The following is an 11,308-nucleotide window of genomic DNA, read 5'->3' as shown; positions in this document are numbered from 1 at the left end:
GAGACAAATAATTACACATGGCGCTCCCCAAGAAGAGGAAAGTGGACAGTGAGAACAGAGCTTTTAACCCTGAGTGGACTCATTCATGTTCATCCTGCCCACTGGGAGCACAGAACCAGTGTCTCATTTGTTCAGAGACCGTGGTGCTCATTAAAAGTGCCAAAACGCCACTATGAGACAAGACACAAAGTGTTTGACCAAACATTCCCTCTCAAGTCAGAACTGAGGTCACAAAAAATAAGCAGTCTCAGAGCCCAATATGATCAGTCCAATCAACATTAAAACTAAATATGGTTCCAGGGCAGGCTAACCGAGGCTAACCAATGAGCACATGTTTGTATGAGAATGGCCCTGACACCATTTCAGCCCAGATTTACAAACTCCTGGCAGGACAAGCTCCAGCTCAATTCTCGCACTGAATAAAAAAAAAGTGAGTGAGGGGCTGCAATATAAGAGGGAAAGAAAGAGAAACTTTAAAACTCTCCAATTGTTAGGATGTGTAAAGACTGATATTGTGCTATAATCGGCTGAAACTGTTAAGTCATGATGTGAAACGGTTAACAAAGAAAAAGGGAAACTCAAGCTGCTGCTACACTTTATTTTATTTATCTAAAATGAAGCACTTTTAAGATGCACATATTTTCCAAAGCTATTTTATTTATTTTCTCTATTTTATTTTGAAATGCAGCCCGAGAGGAACATTACACATATCCACAGTATTTACTCTATATCTGTATAGTTCAATGTTAATTTACAATAAATATTGTTGTTTTTTAATTTTACTTTCTTTATTTGATTGGCAGTCAGTTTTTGATTACATGCAGACGTTGCTAAAGCTACAGGCTACTTCAATATATATATATCACAATAATTCATAAAGCAAGTTAGACATTTTGAAGTTCCGGACCTTTGCACAGGGACATTTTCTCTAACTGGACCTCGTTGAATTTGAGTTGAATAGAGAGGCGAAGTCCCGCCCATCTACTTCCGACCCATGGGACCCCGGAAGCGGAAAATTATACATTGAAGTCAATGGAGAGAGAAAATTAATCTTTCGATCCCGTTTGAATTGTGTCACGAATGACACATATGATGTTTGTCAAATTAAAGGACATTTTGCAAGTCAAAAAAATTCAAATGTGTCGTAAAACTATGAATTTACCATTTTTTTTGTGTGAAACCGCTCAGTGAACTACAGGTCTCTGGTCTCGCACAATACGCGTCACCATCACAAAGATGGCAGTCACGTTAGCAAATTTCACCTGTTTCTTTCAGAATGAGGCGAAAAGTATAAAACGAGGTGAAAATCACTACAAGTCTGGGCATGTTGAGAGCTGTACATACACGAAAGGGGGGTTAGTCGGTTCTTTAAGAGCCAGCATGCGGGACCGGCTTTACAAGGTTTCGGTGAGTAATATGAGTGCAATGTTTAACGTTAATGTCAGCTAGCTAACATTAGCTAACAAGGTACACTAACGTGTTTTGTTTTAGCAACTAGTTTTCTCCTTAAGAACTTTGTGGTCTCTGTGTATGCTGTGGATAACATGAGTGTTCACAAGAACAAGATACACTCCCGTTTTTTGTTTTAGTTGCTCTTCAGATTGAAGCGGCCAGTTTTATATCGACTATAGCCTACTGTATGTGTGATCTCCTTTTACATCTCGTTGTGTCATTTGAGATTATTTGCTGTGTGTAGATTCAAGGATTTTGGTTATCTTGTCAATTTGTTTGGTTATCTAGGCACAGCTGTGTGTGACTCCCTCTGGTACACTGGTATGTGTTTTCCTAATGTAGAGAGCATTGATTAATTAATAAACTACACACTGACTCTAGATCCTGACCAAATCCTTTTTTTTGTTGATCAAATGTTTTTCAAAAATGTATTGTATTATATAACAGCTGCACATCGCAGACCGGAGTCTCTGCTACTTTGTTGTGTGTACCACGAAGGAGGCGATCATCATCCCCATCCCCAAAGACCCTGCATGGAATGGAAATCTCCTCCTCCTGGAAAAATTCTACACCCAGCATATGCTCCCTGTGTTGGCCAGTAGAGAGGAGGACATTTAAATAAACATACTCTTAACACCCTTGGCCTCTGCGTTCTGTTTCGTATGTGTGATGGGGTATTATGCAGAGGGGAGGAAAACAGGATACAGCAGATTGGGATTGTGGTGGAGATGCTGAGCAGTTATTTAATTGTTGCATGTAATTATTATTATACTGCATGCTTCTTAGTTCTTCCATCTTTTGTATGTAACTCTATATTTACTTGTTATCTACCACTCTTCCTTGTACATCAGGGGTTTTCAAAGTGTGGGTACGTGAGCCTCCCTTCAGAGAACATAAGAACCGCCGCGTCCCCCTCCCAATTATTATTGCTGTTATTATTATTATTATTATTATTGTTGTTGTTGCTATAATGCAGGGGTATTCAATTGCATTTCAAAGAGGTCCAGTAAGGGAAAATGTAATTAAATGCTCTTTTTTCGCTGTCTACCTTCCGCCATTTGAAATTACTCCGACTGTTTCTCTCCTCTTGTCTCGTCTCTGTGTGTGTGTGTGTGTGTGTGTTTGAATCTATCGTGCTGACTGCACCGATTTGACTGGCTGAGTAGCGTCACCTCCTTAAAACATTAAACAATAACTTTTTTAAACCTTTTTATTTTTATGTTTTAAACATATTGTATAAAACTCCCCCACTACTTGGACTATTCCTTGCACCCCTCTAGAATAAGCCTGAATGGTCTCAACCATATTGCATCAGTAACGTGCACTTGTTATTATAACAAGATCGCAAGGACACTGGTAGCGATCGGAAAATTGAGTGTTGTTCAGTTTGTGTGTTGTGGAATATGCGTGTCCGTGCATGAAAATATACCACACACCCAATTACAATTGCATGTTCAATTCACTACCCTGGAAGTTAATACAGTTGTTAAAGTTGGAACAGCCTGAGGACAGCCGTTCTTCCTTGCATGTCAGTCGCCTACACCTTCTTACAGAGGACAGGTACATCTAGCTGCAGCACGACCCGTATATTTCCGCACGCCGTGTTCTCAAGACATATTTTTTTTAACATTTTCAACATGGTGGATAAATCCTTACATGCTCCCGGCAACACACTGAACGTCAACTTTGCCTCCTTATTACACTCACCCCTACTTTAGTGGGAACAATGAGTCTGCGTCTTTGATGCAAACAGGAATAAACGCAGATCATACTCTGGCTGCAGCCTTTACCGGTACTTGCTTTTGATCAAAGTCAATGCGGAAAACCTGCACTCACACAGGCAGGTGGAGGTGAAGGGAATGAGCACTTTTACAGCCTTTTTGGCAAGGTGGGGGAACTCGGTCTCCACAGACAGCCACAAGTGGGCAAGTGTCACTTTACTCGTCTTTTTCTCGTTCTTTTGTGTCTCACACTGCGCCTCCCCTGAAGCTCTCTGGCGCCCCCCAGGGGAGGCGCACCTCCCACTTTGAAAACCGCTGTTCTACATCATACACCATAATTATTGATGGTGTATATAGGATATATATATTTGTATACGTATCTGTAAATTGTATAATTTTATTTTTCGTATTTGGGATTGTTGGAAACTTCTTTTTGATCTCTCTGTCTATAAACACAAACTGAGTAAGATTGACAATAACGTTGACTTTGAATTTGAAAAATATATATATTCTTTATGAAAATAGTTGACTGTTGTCAAAAGAATCCAAATGAAACGTTGGACTGAACTACAACTACGCCTTTAAATCTCTACGGACTGTTTTTCAGTGGGTTAGTGGAGTTAGTAGTTTTCAGTTCCCTGGACTGATTAACAGCTAAGCTCCCTTTCTCTTTTGTCCATTCAAATACACTTGGCCTTTTCTCTTTTCCATGTGGAAAATGGCAGCTGCATATTCTGCTTTTCTCATCTGGCTCCCTGTCTGCCCGTCTACAATGAGAAAATTATATAATTAATTACTAATAATCATTTAAACCTGTTATTACCAATATATGGACAAATTGAGGCTTAAAAATAGGAGATAATCCATAACCTCAGTGTGGTTAGCTATGAATCTTCCAACACTGTGCAACAGTACAGTAGGCCCACAGTAGGTGTGTGTGTGTGTGTGTGTGTGTGTGTGTGTGTGTGTGTGTGTGTGTGTGTGTGTGTGTGTGTGTGTGTGTGTGTGTGTGTGTGTGTGTGTGTGTGTGTGTGTGTGTGTGTGTGTCATACTTGCCAACCCTCCCGATTTTCGCGGGAGACTCCGATTTCATTGCCCTCTCTCGGCTTCCTCCCGGGGTCATATTTCTCCCGCATTTCTCCCGATTTCTGACAAAATCAGATTTACTCACGACTGTTTCCACTCTGACTTTAATACAGATACACCATTGTTTGGTTTCCATGGTAGCGCGTCTCTTTAGCAGCGCGCGCACCTCAAAGTCTGAGAGGTTGAGGAAGATGAAAACTGAACAAGAATCGACAACTCGACCCTCTGCTCACTCCTTTCCTGTAAAATACAGGTCCAGCCCTCACATATGCTCCATGGTGCCACAGGCATTGCCCTTACAACTACAATAAGCATGTAAATGTTAATCTACAGCTCCGGCGATCCACTAGCACCGGAGTCTCCACCTGCAGACGCAGCCATCCTCGACAACTACTGTAGCGTCACCTTGGATACGAGTCCAAACAACTCACAGACGCACAGGCCAGGGCGCTGACAGGGCGCCCTTTGAGCATCAGATCTGACGACGCTGATTGGCTTAAATTATGTTTCGGCGGCATCGTTTACAGATAGCAACAGTCAGCTTGTTGGATGCTGCTGCTCTGGCTGAGGGCTCCTTTCTTACCGCCCGGACGAGAGAGGGTAATGATACACGCTGCGGCCAGGCAGGAAAGATGTGACTTATCAGTAACTTTAGACATTGTAAAACAATTTTAAACGAGATTTTATTGTAGATTTTACATTTTACAATTTTTACTATTTTTTTGTATTCTTTTTTAATTTGTAATGACAATCAAACATGTGGGAAGAGGGGGTCGGCGCCCCTAGCGCCGCTATGGGCCGGCCGCCACTGAATATACCATCACCAAATACTATTACGTACAGTGGAAATCAGGTTGCCAGGGCAGGTCAGTCCAGTGTGCATGTTCTTCAGGGTCTCAGCAGTTACAGGTGAGGTAAAGCAAATAAAAGAGAAAAGGGTCAGTAACAACACTTTAAAGTAACAACACTGAATAATTAACTGTTTTAATAATTTTCTCTCAGTAATCACTCAACTACTTTCTTTCCAACAAACAGATTGACTCACCCTCACTATTATCACAATGAAACACGTCCAGAAGAATGTCATGCAACGCTGCCTGCCTGCCTGCCTTCCTTCGACTCTCCCTGAACTGCCTGATATATTAATGTTCAATGTTAACCATTTGTGCAGATAGCATTAAGTAGAAAAGATCCCCGATGCTAATGTGGCGTTAGCCTACCTCCCGCCCCCTTAGCACCTGGTGGAGGGGGCGATAGGCTACTCTTCAAATGTTTCACAAAATACTTACCATAATGACTACTCTTACTGTTTAACATTTTGGTTTACTTCATGTTAAGGCTAATACAAATGACAAGGCTAAGTAGTGTAATGTAATGCTAACTAACGTGCTCGCTACTAGCTAGGTAGCTAACTTTCACCAGACGGGAAGCGATAGAACGAGCAAGTGGTATGATCACTTTTGTGATTACAACCTGGTACAAAGCACACAGGCATCTTGTAAAAGTGAATTTATTGGAACAATCTCTTATATTTATTGGAGGGAATAAATCAGTTATGAGATCTTCTTCTTCTTCTTTGCTTTAATTGCGAGTCGCAACCAGTCTTGGAGCATTATGACATCACTTACGCGACCCAGAATGCGATTTGGGATTTGTAGTCTTTCTAGTTGCGTATTTTCCATACAGATGTAGCGATTAATTTCAGACAGTTTGAAACGCGAGGGCCGTGATTGGTACGTGATCTGCCCTCGCTCAAGGGAAAACCTCCAGCTTGACTTGAGACCGCCCCCATGATAGATAAATGTAATTATAATGAAGCCAGCTGCAATGGATCATTGATCCACCAGGGGGTGCAGTGGGGTTCCACACTGGAGCTCTTGTGAAATAAAGTCAGATACAGTACGCTGGATGTACAGCGGAACTTTGTTAAGATCCATATGTCACGGATATCATAATACTGTGCTAAATAAGAGACATGTAATCATTTATAAAACATCACCATGTTGTTATTTAAAAAAATAATTTTGTTATTAAAAAACGAACGGGAGGAAATGCAGCCCGGCTCTCGAATTTTAATCCTAATTTAATCATCATCTTCACCACGATCATTTATGTTTATGTTCGCCGAATTGACATGAAATCCCTGACACATATGAATATACTGTATTCAACTTCATTAAAACATTATTAACGTGCCTAAACTCAGTAATTCACCAAAAATATGTATATTTTAATGGAGCTTCGTCGGTCGATCAGGATCCCAAAGCGTAGCGGAGGGATCCTCATCTGGATGAAGGGTGTTATTTTCCCCATAAGGAACAAGTCGCTGTAAATTATCCCGCTTATTACATGGCCACATTCTCAACAAAGTAACGACATGACTCCCAAAATTAATTGAAATGCTTTTATGGATTTAGAAAATGTTTTTATTGATTTAAAAAATAGTTGTATGTATTGATTTAAATTGACATGCATCCGCTAAGAAAAATAGTCCGTTGTTACCGTTTTTGAAACAGCCTGAATGAAACGGCAGCTCTCAGCTGTGTATTTACACAACTAATGGCCCATCAACTACAGCTCTCTCCCCCCCTCCCCCCCTGATCTTTCTTCTCAAGCAGCTAAATTAACAGTAGGTTACTCTGAGTGACCATCGACTGTATGTGACAAGCTTACAGTTAGTGACGTAACAACACCATAAAAGCTGGTGGGTTGAAAGCAATACGGGAGGTAAAAATAACTAGAATAATTGTGATTTATTTATTGTGGCTTTTATGTTTTTAGGTATAAAATGTTATGTAATTCAGGCTTATAGTTCACCCTTCTCTAAAAGCCTTCAACAATGACAATATTCATTGTAATTTAATAAATCCTTCCAACACACATTGTAAAAAATAGCCTACTGTAAGTTAAGAAATCATTCTAATATGTACATCTTCTGATGTAACAACAATAACATTATAAATAGTAACATAGCTGAACATGGTATTGCACATTTAGCTTTGAGTGTTACTGACCTGAGATGTTTTTATTACATGAATTAAGGTGACTGAGGCTTTTTAACATACAGGGATGCAAACTCATCAGGTATGAAAAAGGTGACAAGGATCCGAGCCCCCGGCTCCCCCACCCCACGGAATAACAGAGGATTTTAGCAGTCAGAACAACTAAAGCAGCAGTGTTAATAATAACAGAAACGCCAAAGAGTCACATCTAATAGAAATATATAAAAGCATTTATTTTAAATTGTGTAGCAGTCAGTTTATAATTTTGGCAGCAATGTTGAGCATTTTGAAAATATATTTTCTTGCCTCTGTGCAAGGCTTAAGTCTTTTTATCTTTATAGCCACATGGTGTAAAGTAACTAATTTCATAAACTCAACAAGTACTATACTTGGGCACAATTTTGAGATACTTGTACTTTATTTAAGTATTTCAATGTTTTGCTACTTTGTTCTTCTACTCGACTACAGTTCAGAGGTACATGCTGTACTTTTCCTCCACTCCATGTATGTAATACCTTTAGTTTCTTTACAGATGTGGATGAATGATGTGAAATATAATCAAGTGTTAATTCCGACTTTAGTTCCACCTGGAGTAAATCCACAAGCTACCCTGCAGTATACAAAGTCATTCAAACTAGCTGCACCTTTACCAGCTTTGAGAACACTTTCATGATCAATCATTATAAAACATATCATATCTATTATTCTGAAATGGACCAATCTGCACAATCACTACTTTTACTGTCGCTACTTTCACTATATTTTGATGATAATACTTTTCTACTTTCTACTCTAGTACAAGATCTGTGTGCTTCTACTTTTACTCAAGTACAAGACCTGAGTGATTCTACTTTTACCCAAGTACAAGATTTGAGTAATTCTACTTTTACTCTAGTACAAGATCTGTGTGCTTCTACTTTTACTCAAGTACAAGATCTGAGTACTTCTACTTTTACTCAAGTACAAGACCTGAGTACTTCTACTTTTACTCAAGTACAAGATCTGAGTACTTCTACTTTTACTCAAGTACAATATATATATACTTATACCACCTCTGTTTATAGCCTATGAAAAAAACTATTAGAAATAGAAGGCTAAAGCTAACGTTAGCAGATAGTGACAATGTATGCTAGCTAGCTAGCTCAACGATTCCTTAAATAATATTGCCACAGAATAACTTTTCAGTTCACATCACGCTCTGCCGCTCCGACAGGGAGCTCTGCTCTGAACACCTGAACAGTCCGTTCTAACAGCTGTTCACCAGCGGTCCAGTCTGTGCCACAGTGACTCCGGACGCACAGTTAATATTAACGAACGCACCCGTAGGTAATGTAGCTGATGAAGCTAGACCATCATCTCGGAACAGCAGAGCCTTATTATACATCCATGAGCAGAGCCGACAGGCAGGAAGACTCGAGCACACAGCTCGTACTTCATTATAATATATTAAAAAAGAACACCATGCGTGTCATGATGGCACATAACAGCTCACGGCCGCAGATTACTCCGGGTCCCAGACCCCCCCATACCCCAAAAATATTTTTATTGCAGATCTACATGAATCACACAAACGACTTATTTTGGATTCAAAACGGCGAATTTCGCCGAAAGGTGACAAGTTTGCATCACTGAATATAGACAGAGTACAACTGAAACATAACATCTGAGATGTAACAACATAATACACTTTTTGGGGATGCTTGGGATGTGAGGAGTGAGGGACACGGCTTAGAACGTATGGAATGCCATTTAAGCCAAAATTAAATAAATAAATAAATACATCAATAATTAAATAAATACATATATATATAAATATGCCTATGAAATAAATTATGAAATAAATAAATGAGGCAGTAAATATGTATACATGTACATTTAAATACACATTTATTTATTTCATGGGACTTTTATTTCATAATGAGACATTTATTTCAAGAGACTTTTATTTCATAATGACACATTTATTTATTTCAAGAGACTTGTATTTCATAATGACACATTTATTTATTTCAAGAGAATCATATTTCATAATGACATATTTATTTATTTCAGATGACTTGTATTTCATAATGACGCATTTATTTATTTCAGGTGACTTGTATTTCATGATGAGACATTTCATGATGAGACATTTCCATTCCTTATATGCAAATGAACGGGGCGTGGTTAGCTCACAGATCCAGAGACCCAGACCAAAGCAACAGCACCACAACACTGACTACTCGAGAAGAGGAAGAAAATGGAGGAGAAGGACTTAACATTTTTTTTATAAACTATATAATAACTACTAAATGAAAATAAGGCAGGGCAGACAACATGGAAGACGTCGGTGGGCTCCAAGATGCTATGCTATCCTTAGCAGATCAAATTGATCAACACGGTTTACCAACAGATACTGTGTTGGCCCATATTGAAGACTTTATCGAAGTACTCGGGCGGATAAGCGCTCTTCGAGATATCGACACGGATGACGAAGTTGTAAATACTTTGACACTGATTGAGCACTGTGTTCGTGTGGAAGATGTCCAAGAAGTTGGTTCAAGCATAGGTGCAGGACGCCCGCCTCTGGATATTCCATGCGATATGCTCGCTACCATGTGCTGTCCGGTCTATCAACCCGTGAAATCGCGGATCTGTTTGGTGTGTCATCCCGCACAATTCAGAGGAGATCGGTCGAAGAAGGCCTAAGGTGAATTACTTGAGCTAACGTAAAATCAAATTATTGCTCTATCTAGCTAACGTCATACAAATAACGAGCCCATAGAAATAGAATACGAGTATACTACTATACTCATATTCTATTTATATAGTCAGCCCGCTACAACTGTCACTATGGCAACGGTACACATACAAATGGCCGCCGCTCTGACCATCCTGCATTATGGTGGGCAAAAACGTGTATAATACAGTTAACAAAATTAAAACATGATTGACAAACAATTATTTTGTATTGTGTAGCAATATGATACGAAGAGATGGTTGAAATGGAGTATATATGTTAGACTGGTGGATGTTCGTCAACGTTAGCCAAAACGTTTATGTTGACGTGGCACACAAGTTAGGTCAGTTATTATTAACAGCTGCTTTGTCAGATATGACTATTGTTACACCGAAATCTGTTTGTATCGTGAAATTGCGGTTTTTGTTTATTCATCAAAAATGACTAAAGTCAGAGATGTTTCCTGATACACGTGAAGTTGCAGCCACTGTATAAATTAATGTTAAGATAACTGGAGTTGTGTTCATGCTAACTGTTACACCTAACTAACGGTGCTGTCGCTTATGTAATAAATATATAATTGAAGTGACATTACACATATATATGTTTTATGTTTTTCTACTGTAGAAAATCAGACCTATACTCTTCAATTAACGATGACGATGTAGATGCCTTGGTGATGGAGATTCAGCGCACTAATCCGAATGCTGGATATAAAATGATGCTGGGACATCTACGTTCCAGAGGCATACACATTCAAAGTAAAAATTAACAGTTTTTGTTTAACCTCAATGTTCAACCCAATTCCAAATGACGTGGGTTTAGCCAGTCGCCAATTTGAATAAACAAATAAATCTCCTTTTTCAATCAGGGCATCGAGTAAGGGCGTCAATGCAGAGAGTGGATCCAGGAGCAATCTTGATGCGAAGGTTAACCCTCCAGACTACAAGGCGTCGTCAGTACAATGTTCCTGCACCAAATAGTCTATGGCATATAGACGGTAATCACAAGCTGATCAGGTCAGTTTTTCCTGCTGCTTTTTTAGCTGTGTCCATCATAATCTAGTAGGCCACTGCTCTTGAACTCCTGTACTCAAGTGCTGCAGTCCTGCAGTTCTTTGTTCCAAGCCTGTACCACACCACCTGAAATCACTAAATAGTAACATCATGTGAGAAAACAGAGGTGAAGGTGTGATTGCTGAAATAAGTAGGCCTATCTACAGACATTGCACCCTTGGAAGTATTGAGTGTGAGACCAATTTGAAGGCTGAGGAAAAAGTAACATTAAAAGATATACGGCCAGGTCATTAATACTTAAAGATGCCTTTA

General features: G+C 39.4%; 1 long non-coding RNA gene across 1 annotated transcript; it reads left to right on the top strand.

Annotated features, from left to right (window-relative positions):
* Positions 1-9,221: 9,221 nt before the first annotated feature.
* Positions 9,222-11,308, top strand: LOC307045491. Its single transcript, XR_013809940.1, has 3 exons — positions 9,222-9,950; positions 10,608-10,741; positions 10,852-11,308. It is a non-coding gene; the product is annotated as an uncharacterized lncRNA (long non-coding RNA).

This window comes from Notothenia rossii (genome assembly GCF_949606895.1).
Source record: "Notothenia rossii genome assembly, chromosome: 7".
Classification (NCBI taxonomy): domain Eukaryota; kingdom Metazoa; phylum Chordata; class Actinopteri; order Perciformes; family Nototheniidae; genus Notothenia; species Notothenia rossii.
This window is presented reverse-complemented; position numbering and strand designations above follow the sequence as displayed.